The sequence below is a fragment of the Platichthys flesus genome, chromosome 8 (assembly GCF_949316205.1).
Source record: "Platichthys flesus chromosome 8, fPlaFle2.1, whole genome shotgun sequence".
Classification (NCBI taxonomy): domain Eukaryota; kingdom Metazoa; phylum Chordata; class Actinopteri; order Pleuronectiformes; family Pleuronectidae; genus Platichthys; species Platichthys flesus.
This window is the reverse complement of record NC_084952.1, coordinates 21,393,644-21,409,889: the sequence shown is the minus strand read 5'-3', so window position 1 is coordinate 21,409,889 and position 16,246 is coordinate 21,393,644. Positions and strand designations below refer to the sequence as shown.

The window sequence follows — 16,246 nt, the reverse complement described above, 5'->3', positions numbered from 1 at the left end:
AACATAGTCTTTGGTTTTATAAGGTTTTATCAGCAGCTTAATCGACAGGACTTGAAGGAAGTTATTGGTAAATGTGAAGTCATGTGCTCCAGTCTGAAGGTGCACATCTTAACTCTTACCTCGTTTGAAAACCAGACGGGAGAAAAAGAAAATGTCCTCATGTACACCTCATATGCTACAAAGCTCAGCTGGCTTTTGCAGTACAGTAGAAAGTACTACAAGTAGCCAACACATGCAAATAACAGTCAATTGGCAGTGGTGGGATTTGAACCCACGCCTCCTGAGAGACTAGAGCCTAAATCCAGCGCCTTAGACCACTCGGCCACACTACCATTAAACATGACTTAACGCAAAAAATCTTGAGTCGTTTCGATGAAAAGTCCACTTTGCTTCAAAGCTCGGGTGGCTGTTGCAGTTTTGAACAACAAGAGAGCTTCTTATAGTAGATAATGTGCAAGTAGCCAATACATTCAACTGATAGTCTACTGGCAGTGGTGGGATTTGAACCCACGCCTCCTGAGAGACTGGAGCCTTAATCCAGCGCCTTTGACCACTCGGCCACACTACCGTTGGAAACTAGATTTAACCAAACAGACAGGAGGGGTTTAGATGTAAATGACACTTTGATGACAATTGGACAATCAAATCGAAGACACACATGAAAGAACATTCGAAATTTCAAACACATACCCTGTGGGAGTATAGAGCTTTACTCGAGATCAAAAGACCACAAAACTAACAGCCAAGTTAGGGGCTTCAACTGTTGGTTCTATTCTGTCACGTTTTCAACTTCAAAGCCAAAGCAAGTCACTTTCAGCAGGAGATGAGTTAATGTTTAGAAGGCGAGGACAAGGGTAACATAACAGATAAAGGAATCTTTTAGCAGAGGATGGTTTCGATCCATCGACCTCTGGGTTATGGGCCCAGCACGCTTCCGCTGCGCCACTCTGCTCTTGTTTAATGATATAATTTCATACGAACATAGTCTTTGGTTTTATAAGGTTTTATCAGCAGGTTAATCGACAGGACTTGAAGGAAGTTATTGGTAAATGTGAAGTCATGTGCTCCAGTCTGAAGGTGCACATCTTAACTCTTACCTCGTTTGAAAACCAGACGGGAGAAAAAGAAAATGTCCTCATGTACACCTCATATGCTACAAAGCTCAGCTGGCTTTTGCAGTACAGTAGAAAGTACTACAAGTAGCCAACACATGCAAATACCAGTCAATTGGCAGTGGTGGGATTTGAACCCACGCCTCCTGAGAGACTAGAGCCTAAATCCAGCGCCTTAGACCACTCGGCCACACTACCATTAAACATGACTTAACCCAAAAAATCTTGAGTCGTTTCGATGAAAAGTCCACTTTGCTTCAAAGCTCGGGTGGCTTTTGCAGTTTTGAACAACAAGAGAGCTTCTTACAGTAGATAATGTGCAAGTAGCCAATACATTCAACTGATAGTCTACTGGCAGTGGTGGGATTTGAACCCACGCCTCCTGAGAGACCGGAGCCTTAATCCAGCGCCTTTGACCACTCGGCCACACTACCGTTGGAAACTAGATTTAACCAAACAGACAGATGGGGTTTAGATGTAAATGACACTTTGATGACAATTGGACAATCAAATCGAAGACAAACATGAAAGAACATTCGAAATTTCAAACACATACCCTGTTGGAGTATAGAGCTTTACTCAAGATCAAAAGACCACAAAACTAACAGCCGAGTTAGGGGCTTCAACTGTTGGTTCTATTCTGTCACGTTTTCAACTTCAAAGCCAAAGCAAGTCACTTACAGCAGGAGATGAGTTAATGTTTAGAAGGCGAGGACAAGGGTAACATAACAGATAAAGGAATCTTTTAGCAGAGGATGGTTTCAATCCATCGACCTCTGGATTCTGGGCCCAGCACGCTTCCGCTGCGCCACTCTGCTTTTGTTTATTGATATAATTTCACACGAACATAGTCTTTGGTTTTATAAGGTTTTATCAGCAGCTTAATCGACAGGACTTGAAGGAAGTTATTGGTAAATGTGAAGTCATGTGCTCCAGTCTGAAGGTGCACATCTTAACTCTTACCTCGTTTGAAAACCAGACGGGAGAAAAAGAAAATGTCCTCATGTACACCTCATATGCTACAAAGCTCAGCTGGCTTTTGCAGTACAGTAGAAAGTACTACAAGTAGCCAACACATGCAAATAACAGTCAATTGGCAGTGGTGGGATTTGAACCCACGCCTCCTGAGAGACTAGAGCCTAAATCCAGCGCCTTAGACCACTCGGCCACACTACCATTAAACATGACTTAACCCAAAAAATCTTGAGTCGTTTCGATGAAAAGTCCACTTTGCTTCAAAGCTCGGGTGGCTGTTGCAGTTTTGAACAACAAGAGAGCTTCTTATAGTAGATAATGTGCAAGTAGCCAATACATTCAACTGATAGTCTACTGGCAGTGGTGGGATTTGAACCCACGCCTCCTGAGAGACCGGAGCCTTAATCCAGCGCCTTTGACCACTCGGCCACACTACCGTTGGAAACTAGATTTAACCAAACAGACAGGAGGGGTTTAGATGTAAATGACACTTTGATGACAATTGGACAATCAAATCGAAGACACACATGAAAGAATATTCGAAATTTCAAACACATACCCTGTGGGAGTATAGAGCTTTACTCGAGATCAAAAGACCACAAAACTAACAGCCAAGTTAGGGGCTTCAACTGTTGGTTCTATTCTGTCACGTTTTCAACTTCAAAGCCAAAGCAAGTCACTTTCAGCAGGAGATGAGTTAATGTTTAGAAGGCGAGGACAAGGGTAACATAACAGATAAAGGAATCTTTTAGCAGAGGATGGTTTCGATCCATCGACCTCTGGGTTATGGGCCCAGCACGCTTCCGCTGCGCCACTCTGCTCTTGTTTAATGATATAATTTCATACGAACATAGTCTTTGGTTTTATAAGGTTTTATCAGCAGCTTAATCGACAGGACTTGAAGGAAGTTATTGGTAAATGTGAAGTCATGTGCTCCAGTCTGAAGGTGCACATCTTAACTCTTACCTCGTTTGAAAACCAGACGGGAGAAAAAGAAAATGTCCTCATGTACACCTCATTGGATACCCCATATGCTACTGGCTTTTGCAGTACAGTAGAAAGTACTACAAGTAGCCAACACATGCAAATACCAGTCAATTGGCAGTGGTGGGATTTGAACCCACGCCTCCTGAGAGACTGGAGCCTAAATCCAACGCCTTAGACCACTCGGCCACACTACCATTAAACATGACTTAACCCAAAAAATGTTGAGTCGTTTCGATGAAAAGTCCACTTTGATGACAATTGGACAATCAAATCGAAGACACACATGGAAGAACATTCGAAACTTCAAACACATACCCTGTGGGAGTATAGAGCTTTACTCGAGATCAAAAGACCACAAAACTATCAGCCAAGTTAAGGGCTTCAACTGTTGGGTCTATTCTGTCACATTTTCAACTTCAAAAGCCAAAGCAAGTCACTTTCAGCAGGAGATGAGTTAACGTTTAGAAGGCGAGGACAAGGGTAACATAACAGATAACAATGGAGTGGATAAAGTATTCCTTTAACAGAGGATGGTTTCGATCCTTCGACCTCTGGGTTATGGGCCCAGCACGCTTCCGCTGCGCCACTCTGCTCTTGTTTAATGATATAATTTCATACGAACATAGTCTTTGGTTTTATAAGGTTTTATCAGCAGTTAAATCGACAGGACTTGAAGGAAGTTATTGGTAAATGTGAAGTCATGTGCTCCAGTCTGAAGGTGCACATCTTAACTCTTATCTCGTTTAAAACCAGACGGGAGAAAAAGAAAATGTCCTCCTGTACACCTCATTGGATATCCCATGTGCTTCAAAGCTCGGGTGGCTGTTGCAGTTTTGAACAACAAGAGAGCTTCTTACAGTAGATAATGTGCAAGTAGCCAATACATTCAACTGATAGTCTACTGGCAGTGGTGGGATTTGAACCCACGCCTCCTGAGAGACTGGAGCCTTAATCCAGCGCCTTTGACCACTCGGCCACACTACCGTTGGAAACTAGATTTAACCAAACAGACAGGAGGGGTTTAGATGTAAATGACACTTTGATGACAATTGGACAATCAAATCGAAGACACACATGAAAGAACATTCGAAATTTCAAACACATACCCTGTGGGAGTATAGAGCTTTACTCGAGATCAAAAGACCACAAAACTAACGGCCAAGTTAGGGGCTTCAACTGTTGGTTCTATTCTGTCACGTTTTCAACTTCAAAGCCAAAGCAAGTCACTTTCAGCAGGAGATGAGTTAATGTTTAGAAGGCGAGGACAAGGGTAACATAACAGATAAAGGAATCTTTTAGCAGAGGATGGTTTCAATCCATCGACCTCTGGATTCTGGGCCCAGCACGCTTCCGCTGCGCCACTCTGCTTTTGTTTATTGATATAATTTCACACGAACATAGTCTTTGGTTTTATAAGGTTTTATCAGCAGCTTAATCGACAGGACTTGAAGGAAGTTATTGGTAAATGTGAAGTCATGTGCTCCAGTCTGAAGGTGCACATCTTAACTCTTACCTCGTTTGAAAACCAGACGGGAGAAAAAGAAAATGTCCTCATGTACACCTCATATGCTACAAAGCTCAGCTGGCTTTTGCAGTACAGTAGAAAGTACTACAAGTAGCCAACACATGCAAATAACAGTCAATTGGCAGTGGTGGGATTTGAACCCACGCCTCCTGAGAGACTAGAGCCTAAATCCAGCGCCTTAGACCACTCGGCCACACTACCATTAAACATGACTTAACCCAAAAAATCTTGAGTCGTTTCGATGAAAAGTCCACTTTGCTTCAAAGCTCGGGTGGCTGTTGCAGTTTTGAACAACAAGAGAGCTTCTTATAGTAGATAATGTGCAAGTAGCCAATACATTCAACTGATAGTCTACTGGCAGTGGTGGGATTTGAACCCACGCCTCCTGAGAGACCGGAGCCTTAATCCAGCGCCTTTGACCACTCGGCCACACTACCGTTGGAAACTAGATTTAACCAAACAGACAGGAGGGGTTTAGATGTAAATGACACTTTGATGACAATTGGACAATCAAATCGAAGACAAACATGAAAGAACATTCGAAATTTCAAACACATACCCTGTTGGAGTATAGAGCTTTACTCAAGATCAAAAGACCACAAAACTAACAGCCGAGTTAGGGGCTTCAACTGTTGGTTCTATTCTGTCACGTTTTCAACTTCAAAGCCAAAGCAAGTCACTTACAGCAGGAGATGAGTTAATGTTTAGAAGGCGAGGACAAGGGTAACATAACAGATAAAGGAATCTTTTAGCAGAGGATGGTTTCAATCCATCGACCTCTGGATTCTGGGCCCAGCACGCTTCCGCTGCGCCACTCTGCTTTTGTTTATTGATATAATTTCACACGAACATAGTCTTTGGTTTTATAAGGTTTTATCAGCAGCTTAATCGACAGGACTTGAAGGAAGTTATTGGTAAATGTGAAGTCATGTGCTCCAGTCTGAAGGTGCACATCTTAACTCTTACCTCGTTTGAAAACCAGACGGGAGAAAAAGAAAATGTCCTCATGTACACCTCATATGCTACAAAGCTCAGCTGGCTTTTGCAGTACAGTAGAAAGTACTACAAGTAGCCAACACATGCAAATAACAGTCAATTGGCAGTGGTGGGATTTGAACCCACGCCTCCTGAGAGACTAGAGCCTAAATCCAGCGCCTTAGACCACTCGGCCACACTACCATTAAACATGACTTAACCCAAAAAATCTTGAGTCGTTTCGATGAAAAGTCCACTTTGCTTCAAAGCTCGGGTGGCTGTTGCAGTTTTGAACAACAAGAGAGCTTCTTATAGTAGATAATGTGCAAGTAGCCAATACATTCAACTGATAGTCTACTGGCAGTGGTGGGATTTGAACCCACGCCTCCTGAGAGACTGGAGCCTTAATCCAGCGCCTTTGACCACTCGGCCACACTACCGTTGGAAACTAGATTTAACCAAACAGACAGGAGGGGTTTAGATGTAAATGACACTTTGATGACAATTGGACAATCAAATCGAAGACACACATGAAAGAACATTCGAAATTTCAAACACATACCCTGTGGGACTATAGAGCTTTACTCGAGATCAAAAGACCACAAAACTAACAGCCAAGTTAGGGGCTTCAACTGTTGGTTCTATTCTGTCACGTTTTCAACTTCAAAGCCAAAGCAAGTCACTTTCAGCAGGAGATGAGTTAATGTTTAGAAGGCGAGGACAAGGTTACATAACAGATAAAGGAATCTTTTAGCAGAGGATGGTTTCGATCCATCGACCTCTGGGTTATGGGCCCAGCACGCTTCCGCTGCGCCACTCTGCTCTTGTTTAATGATATAATTTCATACGAACATAGTCTTTGGTTTTATAAGGTTTTATCAGCAGCTTAATCGACAGGACTTGAAGGAAGTTATTGGTTAATGTGAAGTCATGTGCTCCAGTCTGAAGGTGCACATCTTAACTCTTACCTCGTTTGAAAACCAGACGGGAGAAAAAGAAAATGTCCTCATGTACACCTCATATGCTACAAAGCTCAGCTGGCTTTTGCAGTACAGTAGAAAGTACTACAAGTAGCCAACACATGCAAATAACAGTCAATTGGCAGTGGTGGGATTTGAACCCACGCCTCCTGAGAGACTAGAGCCTAAATCCAGCGCCTTAGACCACTCGGCCACACTACCATTAAACATGACTTAACCCAAAAAATCTTGAGTCGTTTCGATGAAAAGTCCACTTTGCTTCAAAGCTCGGGTGGCTGTTGCAGTTTTGAACAACAAGAGAGCTTCTTATAGTAGATAATGTGCAAGTAGCCAATACATTCAACTGATAGTCTACTGGCAGTGGTGGGATTTGAACCCACGCCTCCTGAGAGACTGGAGCCTTAATCCAGCGCCTTTGACCACTCGGCCACACTACCGTTGGAAACTAGATTTAACCAAACAGACAGGAGGGGTTTAGATGTAAATGACACTTTGATGACAATTGGACAATCAAATCGAAGACACACATGAAAGAACATTCGAAATTTCAAACACATACCCTGTGGGAGTATAGAGCTTTACTCGAGATCAAAAGACCACAAAACTAACAGCCAAGTTAGGGGCTTCAACTGTTGGTTCTATTCTGTCACGTTTTCAACTTCAAAGCCAAAGCAAGTCACTTTCAGCAGGAGATGAGTTAATGTTTAGAAGGCGAGGACAAGGGTAACATAACAGATAAAGGAATCTTTTAGCAGAGGATGGTTTCGATCCATCGACCTCTGGGTTATGGGCCCAGCACGCTTCCGCTGCGCCACTCTGCTCTTGTTTAATGATATAATTTCATACGAACATAGTCTTTGGTTTTATAAGGTTTTATCAGCAGGTTAATCGACAGGACTTGAAGGAAGTTATTGGTAAATGTGAAGTCATGTGCTCCAGTCTGAAGGTGCACATCTTAACTCTTACCTCGTTTGAAAACCAGACGGGAGAAAAAGAAAATGTCCTCATGTACACCTCATATGCTACAAAGCTCAGCTGGCTTTTGCAGTACAGTAGAAAGTACTACAAGTAGCCAACACATGCAAATACCAGTCAATTGGCAGTGGTGGGATTTGAACCCACGCCTCCTGAGAGACTAGAGCCTAAATCCAGCGCCTTAGACCACTCGGCCACACTACCATTAAACATGACTTAACCCAAAAAATCTTGAGTCGTTTCGATGAAAAGTCCACTTTGCTTCAAAGCTCGGGTGGCTTTTGCAGTTTTGAACAACAAGAGAGCTTCTTACAGTAGATAATGTGCAAGTAGCCAATACATTCAACTGATAGTCTACTGGCAGTGGTGGGATTTGAACCCACGCCTCCTGAGAGACCGGAGCCTTAATCCAGCGCCTTTGACCACTCGGACACACTACCGTTGGAAACTAGATTTAACCAAACAGACAGATGGGGTTTAGATGTAAATGACACTTTGATGACAATTGGACAATCAAATCGAAGACAAACATGAAAGAACATTCGAAATTTCAAACACATACCCTGTTGGAGTATAGAGCTTTACTCAAGATCAAAAGACCACAAAACTAACAGCCGAGTTAGGGGCTTCAACTGTTGGTTCTATTCTGTCACGTTTTCAACTTCAAAGCCAAAGCAAGTCACTTACAGCAGGAGATGAGTTAATGTTTAGAAGGCGAGGACAAGGGTAACATAACAGATAAAGGAATCTTTTAGCAGAGGATGGTTTCAATCCATCGACCTCTGGATTCTGGGCCCAGCACGCTTCCGCTGCGCCACTCTGCTTTTGTTTATTGATATAATTTCACACGAACATAGTCTTTGGTTTTATAAGGTTTTATCAGCAGCTTAATCGACAGGACTTGAAGGAAGTTATTGGTAAATGTGAAGTCATGTGCTCCAGTCTGAAGGTGCACATCTTAACTCTTACCTCGTTTGAAAACCAGACGGGAGAAAAAGAAAATGTCCTCATGTACACCTCATATGCTACAAAGCTCAGCTGGCTTTTGCAGTACAGTAGAAAGTACTACAAGTAGCCAACACATGCAAATAACAGTCAATTGGCAGTGGTGGGATTTGAACCCACGCCTCCTGAGAGACTAGAGCCTAAATCCAGCGCCTTAGACCACTCGGCCACACTACCATTAAACATGACTTAACCCAAAAAATCTTGAGTCGTTTCGATGAAAAGTCCACTTTGCTTCAAAGCTCGGGTGGCTGTTGCAGTTTTGAACAACAAGAGAGCTTCTTATAGTAGATAATGTGCAAGTAGCCAATACATTCAACTGATAGTCTACTGGCAGTGGTGGGATTTGAACCCACGCCTCCTGAGAGACCGGAGCCTTAATCCAGCGCCTTTGACCACTCGGCCACACTACCGTTGGAAACTAGATTTAACCAAACAGACAGGAGGGGTTTAGATGTAAATGACACTTTGATGACAATTGGACAATCAAATCGAAGACAAACATGAAAGAACATTCGAAATTTCAAACACATACCCTGTTGGAGTATAGAGCTTTACTCAAGATCAAAAGACCACAAAACTAACAGCCGAGTTAGGGGCTTCAACTGTTGGTTCTATTCTGTCACGTTTTCAACTTCAAAGCCAAAGCAAGTCACTTACAGCAGGAGATGAGTTAATGTTTAGAAGGCGAGGACAAGGGTAACATAACAGATAAAGGAATCTTTTAGCAGAGGATGGTTTCAATCCATCGACCTCTGGATTCTGGGCCCAGCACGCTTCCGCTGCGCCACTCTGCTTTTGTTTATTGATATAATTTCACACGAACATAGTCTTTGGTTTTATAAGGTTTTATCAGCAGCTTAATCGACAGGACTTGAAGGAAGTTATTGGTAAATGTGAAGTCATGTGCTCCAGTCTGAAGGTGCACATCTTAACTCTTACCTCGTTTGAAAACCAGACGGGAGAAAAAGAAAATGTCCTCATGTACACCTCATATGCTACAAAGCTCAGCTGGCTTTTGCAGTACAGTAGAAAGTACTACAAGTAGCCAACACATGCAAATAACAGTCAATTGGCAGTGGTGGGATTTGAACCCACGCCTCCTGAGAGACTAGAGCCTAAATCCAGCGCCTTAGACCACTCGGCCACACTACCATTAAACATGACTTAACCCAAAAAATCTTGAGTCGTTTCGATGAAAAGTCCACTTTGCTTCAAAGCTCGGGTGGCTGTTGCAGTTTTGAACAACAAGAGAGCTTCTTATAGTAGATAATGTGCAAGTAGCCAATACATTCAACTGATAGTCTACTGGCAGTGGTGGGATTTGAACCCACGCCTCCTGAGAGACTGGAGCCTTAATCCAGCGCCTTTGACCACTCGGCCACACTACCGTTGGAAACTAGATTTAACCAAACAGACAGGAGGGGTTTAGATGTAAATGACACTTTGATGACAATTGGACAATCAAATCGAAGACACACATGAAAGAACATTCGAAATTTCAAACACATACCCTGTGGGACTATAGAGCTTTACTCGAGATCAAAAGACCACAAAACTAACAGCCAAGTTAGGGGCTTCAACTGTTGGTTCTATTCTGTCACGTTTTCAACTTCAAAGCCAAAGCAAGTCACTTTCAGCAGGAGATGAGTTAATGTTTAGAAGGCGAGGACAAGGTTACATAACAGATAAAGGAATCTTTTAGCAGAGGATGGTTTCGATCCATCGACCTCTGGGTTATGGGCCCAGCACGCTTCCGCTGCGCCACTCTGCTCTTGTTTAATGATATAATTTCATACGAACATAGTCTTTGGTTTTATAAGGTTTTATCAGCAGCTTAATCGACAGGACTTGAAGGAAGTTATTGGTTAATGTGAAGTCATGTGCTCCAGTCTGAAGGTGCACATCTTAACTCTTACCTCGTTTGAAAACCAGACGGGAGAAAAAGAAAATGTCCTCATGTACACCTCATATGCTACAAAGCTCAGCTGGCTTTTGCAGTACAGTAGAAAGTACTACAAGTAGCCAACACATGCAAATAACAGTCAATTGGCAGTGGTGGGATTTGAACCCACGCCTCCTGAGAGACTAGAGCCTAAATCCAGCGCCTTAGACCACTCGGCCACACTACCATTAAACATGACTTAACCCAAAAAATCTTGAGTCGTTTCGATGAAAAGTCCACTTTGCTTCAAAGCTCGGGTGGCTGTTGCAGTTTTGAACAACAAGAGAGCTTCTTATAGTAGATAATGTGCAAGTAGCCAATACATTCAACTGATAGTCTACTGGCAGTGGTGGGATTTGAACCCACGCCTCCTGAGAGACTGGAGCCTTAATCCAGCGCCTTTGACCACTCGGCCACACTACCGTTGGAAACTAGATTTAACCAAACAGACAGGAGGGGTTTAGATGTAAATGACACTTTGATGACAATTGGACAATCAAATCGAAGACACACATGAAAGAACATTCGAAATTTCAAACACATACCCTGTGGGAGTATAGAGCTTTACTCGAGATCAAAAGACCACAAAACTAACAGCCAAGTTAGGGGCTTCAACTGTTGGTTCTATTCTGTCACGTTTTCAACTTCAAAGCCAAAGCAAGTCACTTTCAGCAGGAGATGAGTTAATGTTTAGAAGGCGAGGACAAGGGTAACATAACAGATAAAGGAATCTTTTAGCAGAGGATGGTTTCGATCCATCGACCTCTGGGTTATGGGCCCAGCACGCTTCCGCTGCGCCACTCTGCTCTTGTTTAATGATATAATTTCATACGAACATAGTCTTTGGTTTTATAAGGTTTTATCAGCAGGTTAATCGACAGGACTTGAAGGAAGTTATTGGTAAATGTGAAGTCATGTGCTCCAGTCTGAAGGTGCACATCTTAACTCTTACCTCGTTTGAAAACCAGACGGGAGAAAAAGAAAATGTCCTCATGTACACCTCATATGCTACAAAGCTCAGCTGGCTTTTGCAGTACAGTAGAAAGTACTACAAGTAGCCAACACATGCAAATACCAGTCAATTGGCAGTGGTGGGATTTGAACCCACGCCTCCTGAGAGACTAGAGCCTAAATCCAGCGCCTTAGACCACTCGGCCACACTACCATTAAACATGACTTAACCCAAAAAATCTTGAGTCGTTTCGATGAAAAGTCCACTTTGCTTCAAAGCTCGGGTGGCTTTTGCAGTTTTGAACAACAAGAGAGCTTCTTACAGTAGATAATGTGCAAGTAGCCAATACATTCAACTGATAGTCTACTGGCAGTGGTGGGATTTGAACCCACGCCTCCTGAGAGACCGGAGCCTTAATCCAGCGCCTTTGACCACTCGGCCACACTACCGTTGGAAACTAGATTTAACCAAACAGACAGGAGGGGTTTAGATGTAAATGACACTTTGATGACAATTGGACAATCAAATCGAAGACAAACATGAAAGAACATTCGAAATTTCAAACACATACCCTGTGGGAGTATAGAGCTTTACTCAAGATCAAAAGACCACAAAACTAACAGCCGAGTTAGGGGCTTCAACTGTTGGTTCTATTCTGTCACGTTTTCAACTTCAAAGCCAAAGCAAGTCACTTACAGCAGGAGATGAGTTAATGTTTAGAAGGCGAGGACAAGGGTAACATAACAGATAAAGGAATCTTTTAGCAGAGGATGGTTTCAATCCATCGACCTCTGGATTCTGGGCCCAGCACGCTTCCGCTGCGCCACTCTGCTTTTGTTTATTGATATAATTTCACACGAACATAGTCTTTGGTTTTATAAGGTTTTATCAGCAGCTTAATCGACAGGACTTGAAGGAAGTTATTGGTAAATGTGAAGTCATGTGCTCCAGTCTGAAGGTGCACATCTTAACTCTTACCTCGTTTGAAAACCAGACGGGATAAAAAGAAAATGTCCTCATGTACAACTCATATGCTACAAAGCTCAGCTGGCTTTTGCAGTACAGTAGAAAGTACTACAAGTAGCCAACACATGCAAATAACAGTCAATTGGCAGTGGTGGGATTTGAACCCACGCCTCCTGAGAGACTAGAGCCTAAATCCAGCGCCTTAGACCACTCGGCCACACTACCATTAAACATGACTTAACCCAAAAAATCTTGAGTCGTTTCGATGAAAAGTCCACTTTGCTTCAAAGCTCGGGTGGCTGTTGCAGTTTTGAACAACAAGAGAGCTTCTTATAGTAGATAATGTGCAAGTAGCCAATACATTCAACTGATAGTCTACTGGCAGTGGTGGGATTTGAACCCACGCCTCCTGAGAGACTGGAGCCTTAATCCAGCGCCTTTGACCACTCGGCCACACTACCGTTGGAAACTAGATTTAACCAAACAGACAGGAGGGGTTTAGATGTAAATGACACTTTGATGACAATTGGACAATCAAATCGAAGACACACATGAAAGAACATTCGAAATTTCAAACACATACCCTGTGGGACTATAGAGCTTTACTCGAGATCAAAAGACCACAAAACTAACAGCCAAGTTAGGGGCTTCAACTGTTGGTTCTATTCTGTCACGTTTTCAACTTCTAAGCCAAAGCAAGTCACTTTCAGCAGGAGATGAGTTAATGTTTAGAAGGCGAGGACAAGGTTACATAACAGATAAAGGAATCTTTTAGCAGAGGATGGTTTCGATCCATCGACCTCTGGGTTATGGGCCCAGCACGCTTCCGCTGCGCCACTCTGCTCTTGTTTAATGATATAATTTCATACGAACATAGTCTTTGGTTTTATAAGGTTTTATCAGCAGCTTAATCGACAGGACTTGAAGGAAGTTATTGGTTAATGTGAAGTCATGTGCTCCAGTCTGAAGGTGCACATCTTAACTCTTACCTCGTTTGAAAACCAGACGGGAGAAAAAGAAAATGTCCTCATGTACACCTCATATGCTACAAAGCTCAGCTGGCTTTTGCAGTACAGTAGAAAGTACTACAAGTAGCCAACACATGCAAATAACAGTCAATTGGCAGTGGTGGGATTTGAACCCACGCCTCCTGAGAGACTAGAGCCTAAATCCAGCGCCTTAGACCACTCGGCCACACTACCATTAAACATGACTTAACCCAAAAAATCTTGAGTCGTTTCGATGAAAAGTCCACTTTGCTTCAAAGCTCGGGTGGCTGTTGCAGTTTTGAACAACAAGAGAGCTTCTTATAGTAGATAATGTGCAAGTAGCCAATACATTCAACTGATAGTCTACTGGCAGTGGTGGGATTTGAACCCACGCCTCCTGAGAGACTGGAGCCTTAATCCAGCGCCTTTGACCACTCGGCCACACTACCGTTGGAAACTAGATTTAACCAAACAGACAGGAGGGGTTTAGATGTAAATGACACTTTGATGACAATTGGACAATCAAATCGAAGACACACATGAAAGAACATTCGAAATTTCAAACACATACCCTGTGGGAGTATAGAGCTTTACTCGAGATCAAAAGACCACAAAACTAAAAGCCAAGTTAGGGGCTTCAACTGTTGGTTCTATTCTGTCACGTTTTCAACTTCAAAGCCAAAGCAAGTCACTTTCAGCAGGAGATGAGTTAATGTTTAGAAGGCGAGGACAAGGGTAACATAACAGATAAAGGAATCTTTTAGCAGAGGATGGTTTCGATCCATCGACCTCTGGGTTATGGGCCCAGCACGCTTCCGCTGCGCCACTCTGCTCTTGTTTAATGATATAATTTCATACGAACATAGTCTTTGGTTTTATAAGGTTTTATCAGCAGGTTAATCGACAGGACTTGAAGGAAGTTATTGGTAAATGTGAAGTCATGTGCTCCAGTCTGAAGGTGCACATCTTAACTCTTACCTCGTTTGAAAACCAGACGGGAGAAAAAGAAAATGTCCTCATGTACACCTCATATGCTACAAAGCTCAGCTGGCTTTTGCAGTACAGTAGAAAGTACTACAAGTAGCCAACACATGCAAATACCAGTCAATTGGCAGTGGTGGGATTTGAACCCACGCCTCCTGAGAGACTAGAGCCTAAATCCAGCGCCTTAGACCACTCGGCCACACTACCATTAAACATGACTTAACCCAAAAAATCTTGAGTCGTTTCGATGAAAAGTCCACTTTGCTTCAAAGCTCGGGTGGCTTTTGCAGTTTTGAACAACAAGAGAGCTTCTTACAGTAGATAATGTGCAAGTAGCCAATACATTCAACTGATAGTCTACTGGCAGTGGTGGGATTTGAACCCACGCCTCCTGAGAGACCGGAGCCTTAATCCAGCGCCTTTGACCACTCGGCCACACTACCGTTGGAAACTAGATTTAACCAAACAGACAGGAGGGGTTTAGATGTAAATGACACTTTGATGACAATTGGACAATCAAATCGAAGACAAACATGAAAGAACATTCGAAATTTCAAACACATACCCTGTGGGAGTATAGAGCTTTACTCAAGATCAAAAGACCACAAAACTAACAGCCGAGTTAGGGGCTTCAACTGTTGGTTCTATTCTGTCACGTTTTCAACTTCAAAGCCAAAGCAAGTCACTTACAGCAGGAGATGAGTTAATGTTTAGAAGGCGAGGACAAGGGTAACATAACAGATAAAGGAATCTTTTAGCAGAGGATGGTTTCAATCCATCGACCTCTGGATTCTGGGCCCAGCACGCTTCCGCTGCGCCACTCTGCTTTTGTTTATTGATATAATTTCACACGAACATAGTCTTTGGTTTTATAAGGTTTTATCAGCAGCTTAATCGACAGGACTTGAAGGAAGTTATTGGTAAATGTGAAGTCATGTGCTCCAGTCTGAAGGTGCACATCTTAACTCTTACCTCGTTTGAAAACCAGACGGGATAAAAAGAAAATGTCCTCATGTACAACTCATATGCTACAAAGCTCAGCTGGCTTTTGCAGTACAGTAGAAAGTACTACAAGTAGCCAACACATGCAAATAACAGTCAATTGGCAGTGGTGGGATTTGAACCCACGCCTCCTGAGAGACTAGAGCCTAAATCCAGCGCCTTAGACCACTCGGCCACACTACCATTAAACATGACTTAACCCAAAAAATCTTGAGTCGTTTCGATGAAAAGTCCACTTTGCTTCAAAGCTCGGGTGGCTGTTGCAGTTTTGAACAACAAGAGAGCTTCTTATAGTAGATAATGTGCAAGTAGCCAATACATTCAACTGATAGTCTACTGGCAGTGGTGGGATTTGAACCCACGCCTCCTGAGAGAATGGAGCCTTAATCCAGCGCCTTTGACCACTCGGCCACACTACCGTTGGAAACTAGATTTAACCAAACAGACAGGAGGGGTTTAGATGTAAATGACACTTTGATGACAATTGGACAATCAAATCGAAGACACACATGAAAGAACATTCGAAATTTCAAACACATACCCTGTGGGACTATAGAGCTTTACTCGAGATCAAAAGACCACAAAACTAACAGCCAAGTTAGGGGCTTCAACTGTTGGTTATATTCTGTCACGTTTTCAACTTCAAAGCCAAAGCAAGTCACTTTCAGCAGGAGATGAGTTAATGTTTAGAAGGCGAGGACAAGGTTACATAACAGATAAAGGAATCTTTTAGCAGAGGATGGTTTCGATCCATCGACCTCTGGGTTATGGGCCCAGCACGCTTCCGCTGCGCCACTCTGCTCTTGTTTAATGATATAATTTCATACGAACATAGTCTTTGGTTTTATAAGGTTTTATCAGCAGCTTAATCGAC

At 42.8% G+C, this 16,246-nt stretch overlaps 40 non-coding genes across 40 annotated transcripts; all 40 read right to left on the bottom strand.

Moving 5' to 3' along the window:
- Positions 1–250: 250 nt before the first annotated feature.
- On the bottom strand, positions 251–332 carry trnal-uag (transfer RNA leucine (anticodon UAG)). Its single transcript has one exon. It is a non-coding gene; the product is annotated as a tRNA-Leu (tRNA).
- Positions 333–486: 154 nt separating this feature from the next.
- On the bottom strand, positions 487–568 carry trnal-aag (transfer RNA leucine (anticodon AAG)). The gene has a single exon. It is a non-coding gene; the product is annotated as a tRNA-Leu (tRNA).
- Positions 569–880: 312 nt separating this feature from the next.
- Positions 881–952, bottom strand: trnam-cau (transfer RNA methionine (anticodon CAU)). The gene has a single exon. It is a non-coding gene; the product is annotated as a tRNA-Met (tRNA).
- A 276-nt stretch (positions 953–1,228) lies between these two features.
- trnal-uag (transfer RNA leucine (anticodon UAG)) lies at positions 1,229–1,310 on the bottom strand. The gene has a single exon. It is a non-coding gene; the product is annotated as a tRNA-Leu (tRNA).
- Positions 1,311–1,464: 154 nt separating this feature from the next.
- trnal-aag (transfer RNA leucine (anticodon AAG)) lies at positions 1,465–1,546 on the bottom strand. Its single transcript has one exon. It is a non-coding gene; the product is annotated as a tRNA-Leu (tRNA).
- A 660-nt stretch (positions 1,547–2,206) lies between these two features.
- trnal-uag (transfer RNA leucine (anticodon UAG)) lies at positions 2,207–2,288 on the bottom strand. Its single transcript has one exon. It is a non-coding gene; the product is annotated as a tRNA-Leu (tRNA).
- A 154-nt stretch (positions 2,289–2,442) lies between these two features.
- On the bottom strand, positions 2,443–2,524 carry trnal-aag (transfer RNA leucine (anticodon AAG)). Its single transcript has one exon. It is a non-coding gene; the product is annotated as a tRNA-Leu (tRNA).
- Positions 2,525–2,836: 312 nt separating this feature from the next.
- On the bottom strand, positions 2,837–2,908 carry trnam-cau (transfer RNA methionine (anticodon CAU)). Its single transcript has one exon. It is a non-coding gene; the product is annotated as a tRNA-Met (tRNA).
- A 278-nt stretch (positions 2,909–3,186) lies between these two features.
- Positions 3,187–3,268, bottom strand: trnal-uag (transfer RNA leucine (anticodon UAG)). Its single transcript has one exon. It is a non-coding gene; the product is annotated as a tRNA-Leu (tRNA).
- A 708-nt stretch (positions 3,269–3,976) lies between these two features.
- Positions 3,977–4,058, bottom strand: trnal-aag (transfer RNA leucine (anticodon AAG)). Its single transcript has one exon. It is a non-coding gene; the product is annotated as a tRNA-Leu (tRNA).
- A 660-nt stretch (positions 4,059–4,718) lies between these two features.
- On the bottom strand, positions 4,719–4,800 carry trnal-uag (transfer RNA leucine (anticodon UAG)). The gene has a single exon. It is a non-coding gene; the product is annotated as a tRNA-Leu (tRNA).
- Positions 4,801–4,954: 154 nt separating this feature from the next.
- Positions 4,955–5,036, bottom strand: trnal-aag (transfer RNA leucine (anticodon AAG)). Its single transcript has one exon. It is a non-coding gene; the product is annotated as a tRNA-Leu (tRNA).
- Positions 5,037–5,696: 660 nt separating this feature from the next.
- On the bottom strand, positions 5,697–5,778 carry trnal-uag (transfer RNA leucine (anticodon UAG)). The gene has a single exon. It is a non-coding gene; the product is annotated as a tRNA-Leu (tRNA).
- Positions 5,779–5,932: 154 nt separating this feature from the next.
- Positions 5,933–6,014, bottom strand: trnal-aag (transfer RNA leucine (anticodon AAG)). Its single transcript has one exon. It is a non-coding gene; the product is annotated as a tRNA-Leu (tRNA).
- A 311-nt stretch (positions 6,015–6,325) lies between these two features.
- Positions 6,326–6,397, bottom strand: trnam-cau (transfer RNA methionine (anticodon CAU)). Its single transcript has one exon. It is a non-coding gene; the product is annotated as a tRNA-Met (tRNA).
- Positions 6,398–6,673: 276 nt separating this feature from the next.
- trnal-uag (transfer RNA leucine (anticodon UAG)) lies at positions 6,674–6,755 on the bottom strand. Its single transcript has one exon. It is a non-coding gene; the product is annotated as a tRNA-Leu (tRNA).
- Positions 6,756–6,909: 154 nt separating this feature from the next.
- Positions 6,910–6,991, bottom strand: trnal-aag (transfer RNA leucine (anticodon AAG)). The gene has a single exon. It is a non-coding gene; the product is annotated as a tRNA-Leu (tRNA).
- Positions 6,992–7,303: 312 nt separating this feature from the next.
- Positions 7,304–7,375, bottom strand: trnam-cau (transfer RNA methionine (anticodon CAU)). The gene has a single exon. It is a non-coding gene; the product is annotated as a tRNA-Met (tRNA).
- Positions 7,376–7,651: 276 nt separating this feature from the next.
- On the bottom strand, positions 7,652–7,733 carry trnal-uag (transfer RNA leucine (anticodon UAG)). The gene has a single exon. It is a non-coding gene; the product is annotated as a tRNA-Leu (tRNA).
- An 896-nt stretch (positions 7,734–8,629) lies between these two features.
- Positions 8,630–8,711, bottom strand: trnal-uag (transfer RNA leucine (anticodon UAG)). The gene has a single exon. It is a non-coding gene; the product is annotated as a tRNA-Leu (tRNA).
- Positions 8,712–8,865: 154 nt separating this feature from the next.
- On the bottom strand, positions 8,866–8,947 carry trnal-aag (transfer RNA leucine (anticodon AAG)). Its single transcript has one exon. It is a non-coding gene; the product is annotated as a tRNA-Leu (tRNA).
- A 660-nt stretch (positions 8,948–9,607) lies between these two features.
- On the bottom strand, positions 9,608–9,689 carry trnal-uag (transfer RNA leucine (anticodon UAG)). Its single transcript has one exon. It is a non-coding gene; the product is annotated as a tRNA-Leu (tRNA).
- Positions 9,690–9,843: 154 nt separating this feature from the next.
- On the bottom strand, positions 9,844–9,925 carry trnal-aag (transfer RNA leucine (anticodon AAG)). Its single transcript has one exon. It is a non-coding gene; the product is annotated as a tRNA-Leu (tRNA).
- Positions 9,926–10,236: 311 nt separating this feature from the next.
- On the bottom strand, positions 10,237–10,308 carry trnam-cau (transfer RNA methionine (anticodon CAU)). The gene has a single exon. It is a non-coding gene; the product is annotated as a tRNA-Met (tRNA).
- A 276-nt stretch (positions 10,309–10,584) lies between these two features.
- On the bottom strand, positions 10,585–10,666 carry trnal-uag (transfer RNA leucine (anticodon UAG)). The gene has a single exon. It is a non-coding gene; the product is annotated as a tRNA-Leu (tRNA).
- A 154-nt stretch (positions 10,667–10,820) lies between these two features.
- On the bottom strand, positions 10,821–10,902 carry trnal-aag (transfer RNA leucine (anticodon AAG)). Its single transcript has one exon. It is a non-coding gene; the product is annotated as a tRNA-Leu (tRNA).
- A 312-nt stretch (positions 10,903–11,214) lies between these two features.
- trnam-cau (transfer RNA methionine (anticodon CAU)) lies at positions 11,215–11,286 on the bottom strand. Its single transcript has one exon. It is a non-coding gene; the product is annotated as a tRNA-Met (tRNA).
- A 276-nt stretch (positions 11,287–11,562) lies between these two features.
- trnal-uag (transfer RNA leucine (anticodon UAG)) lies at positions 11,563–11,644 on the bottom strand. Its single transcript has one exon. It is a non-coding gene; the product is annotated as a tRNA-Leu (tRNA).
- A 154-nt stretch (positions 11,645–11,798) lies between these two features.
- trnal-aag (transfer RNA leucine (anticodon AAG)) lies at positions 11,799–11,880 on the bottom strand. Its single transcript has one exon. It is a non-coding gene; the product is annotated as a tRNA-Leu (tRNA).
- A 660-nt stretch (positions 11,881–12,540) lies between these two features.
- trnal-uag (transfer RNA leucine (anticodon UAG)) lies at positions 12,541–12,622 on the bottom strand. Its single transcript has one exon. It is a non-coding gene; the product is annotated as a tRNA-Leu (tRNA).
- Positions 12,623–12,776: 154 nt separating this feature from the next.
- On the bottom strand, positions 12,777–12,858 carry trnal-aag (transfer RNA leucine (anticodon AAG)). The gene has a single exon. It is a non-coding gene; the product is annotated as a tRNA-Leu (tRNA).
- A 311-nt stretch (positions 12,859–13,169) lies between these two features.
- trnam-cau (transfer RNA methionine (anticodon CAU)) lies at positions 13,170–13,241 on the bottom strand. The gene has a single exon. It is a non-coding gene; the product is annotated as a tRNA-Met (tRNA).
- Positions 13,242–13,517: 276 nt separating this feature from the next.
- On the bottom strand, positions 13,518–13,599 carry trnal-uag (transfer RNA leucine (anticodon UAG)). The gene has a single exon. It is a non-coding gene; the product is annotated as a tRNA-Leu (tRNA).
- A 154-nt stretch (positions 13,600–13,753) lies between these two features.
- trnal-aag (transfer RNA leucine (anticodon AAG)) lies at positions 13,754–13,835 on the bottom strand. The gene has a single exon. It is a non-coding gene; the product is annotated as a tRNA-Leu (tRNA).
- Positions 13,836–14,147: 312 nt separating this feature from the next.
- On the bottom strand, positions 14,148–14,219 carry trnam-cau (transfer RNA methionine (anticodon CAU)). Its single transcript has one exon. It is a non-coding gene; the product is annotated as a tRNA-Met (tRNA).
- A 276-nt stretch (positions 14,220–14,495) lies between these two features.
- On the bottom strand, positions 14,496–14,577 carry trnal-uag (transfer RNA leucine (anticodon UAG)). Its single transcript has one exon. It is a non-coding gene; the product is annotated as a tRNA-Leu (tRNA).
- Positions 14,578–14,731: 154 nt separating this feature from the next.
- On the bottom strand, positions 14,732–14,813 carry trnal-aag (transfer RNA leucine (anticodon AAG)). Its single transcript has one exon. It is a non-coding gene; the product is annotated as a tRNA-Leu (tRNA).
- Positions 14,814–15,473: 660 nt separating this feature from the next.
- On the bottom strand, positions 15,474–15,555 carry trnal-uag (transfer RNA leucine (anticodon UAG)). Its single transcript has one exon. It is a non-coding gene; the product is annotated as a tRNA-Leu (tRNA).
- Positions 15,556–15,709: 154 nt separating this feature from the next.
- On the bottom strand, positions 15,710–15,791 carry trnal-aag (transfer RNA leucine (anticodon AAG)). The gene has a single exon. It is a non-coding gene; the product is annotated as a tRNA-Leu (tRNA).
- A 311-nt stretch (positions 15,792–16,102) lies between these two features.
- Positions 16,103–16,174, bottom strand: trnam-cau (transfer RNA methionine (anticodon CAU)). The gene has a single exon. It is a non-coding gene; the product is annotated as a tRNA-Met (tRNA).
- Positions 16,175–16,246: the final 72 nt, after the last annotated feature.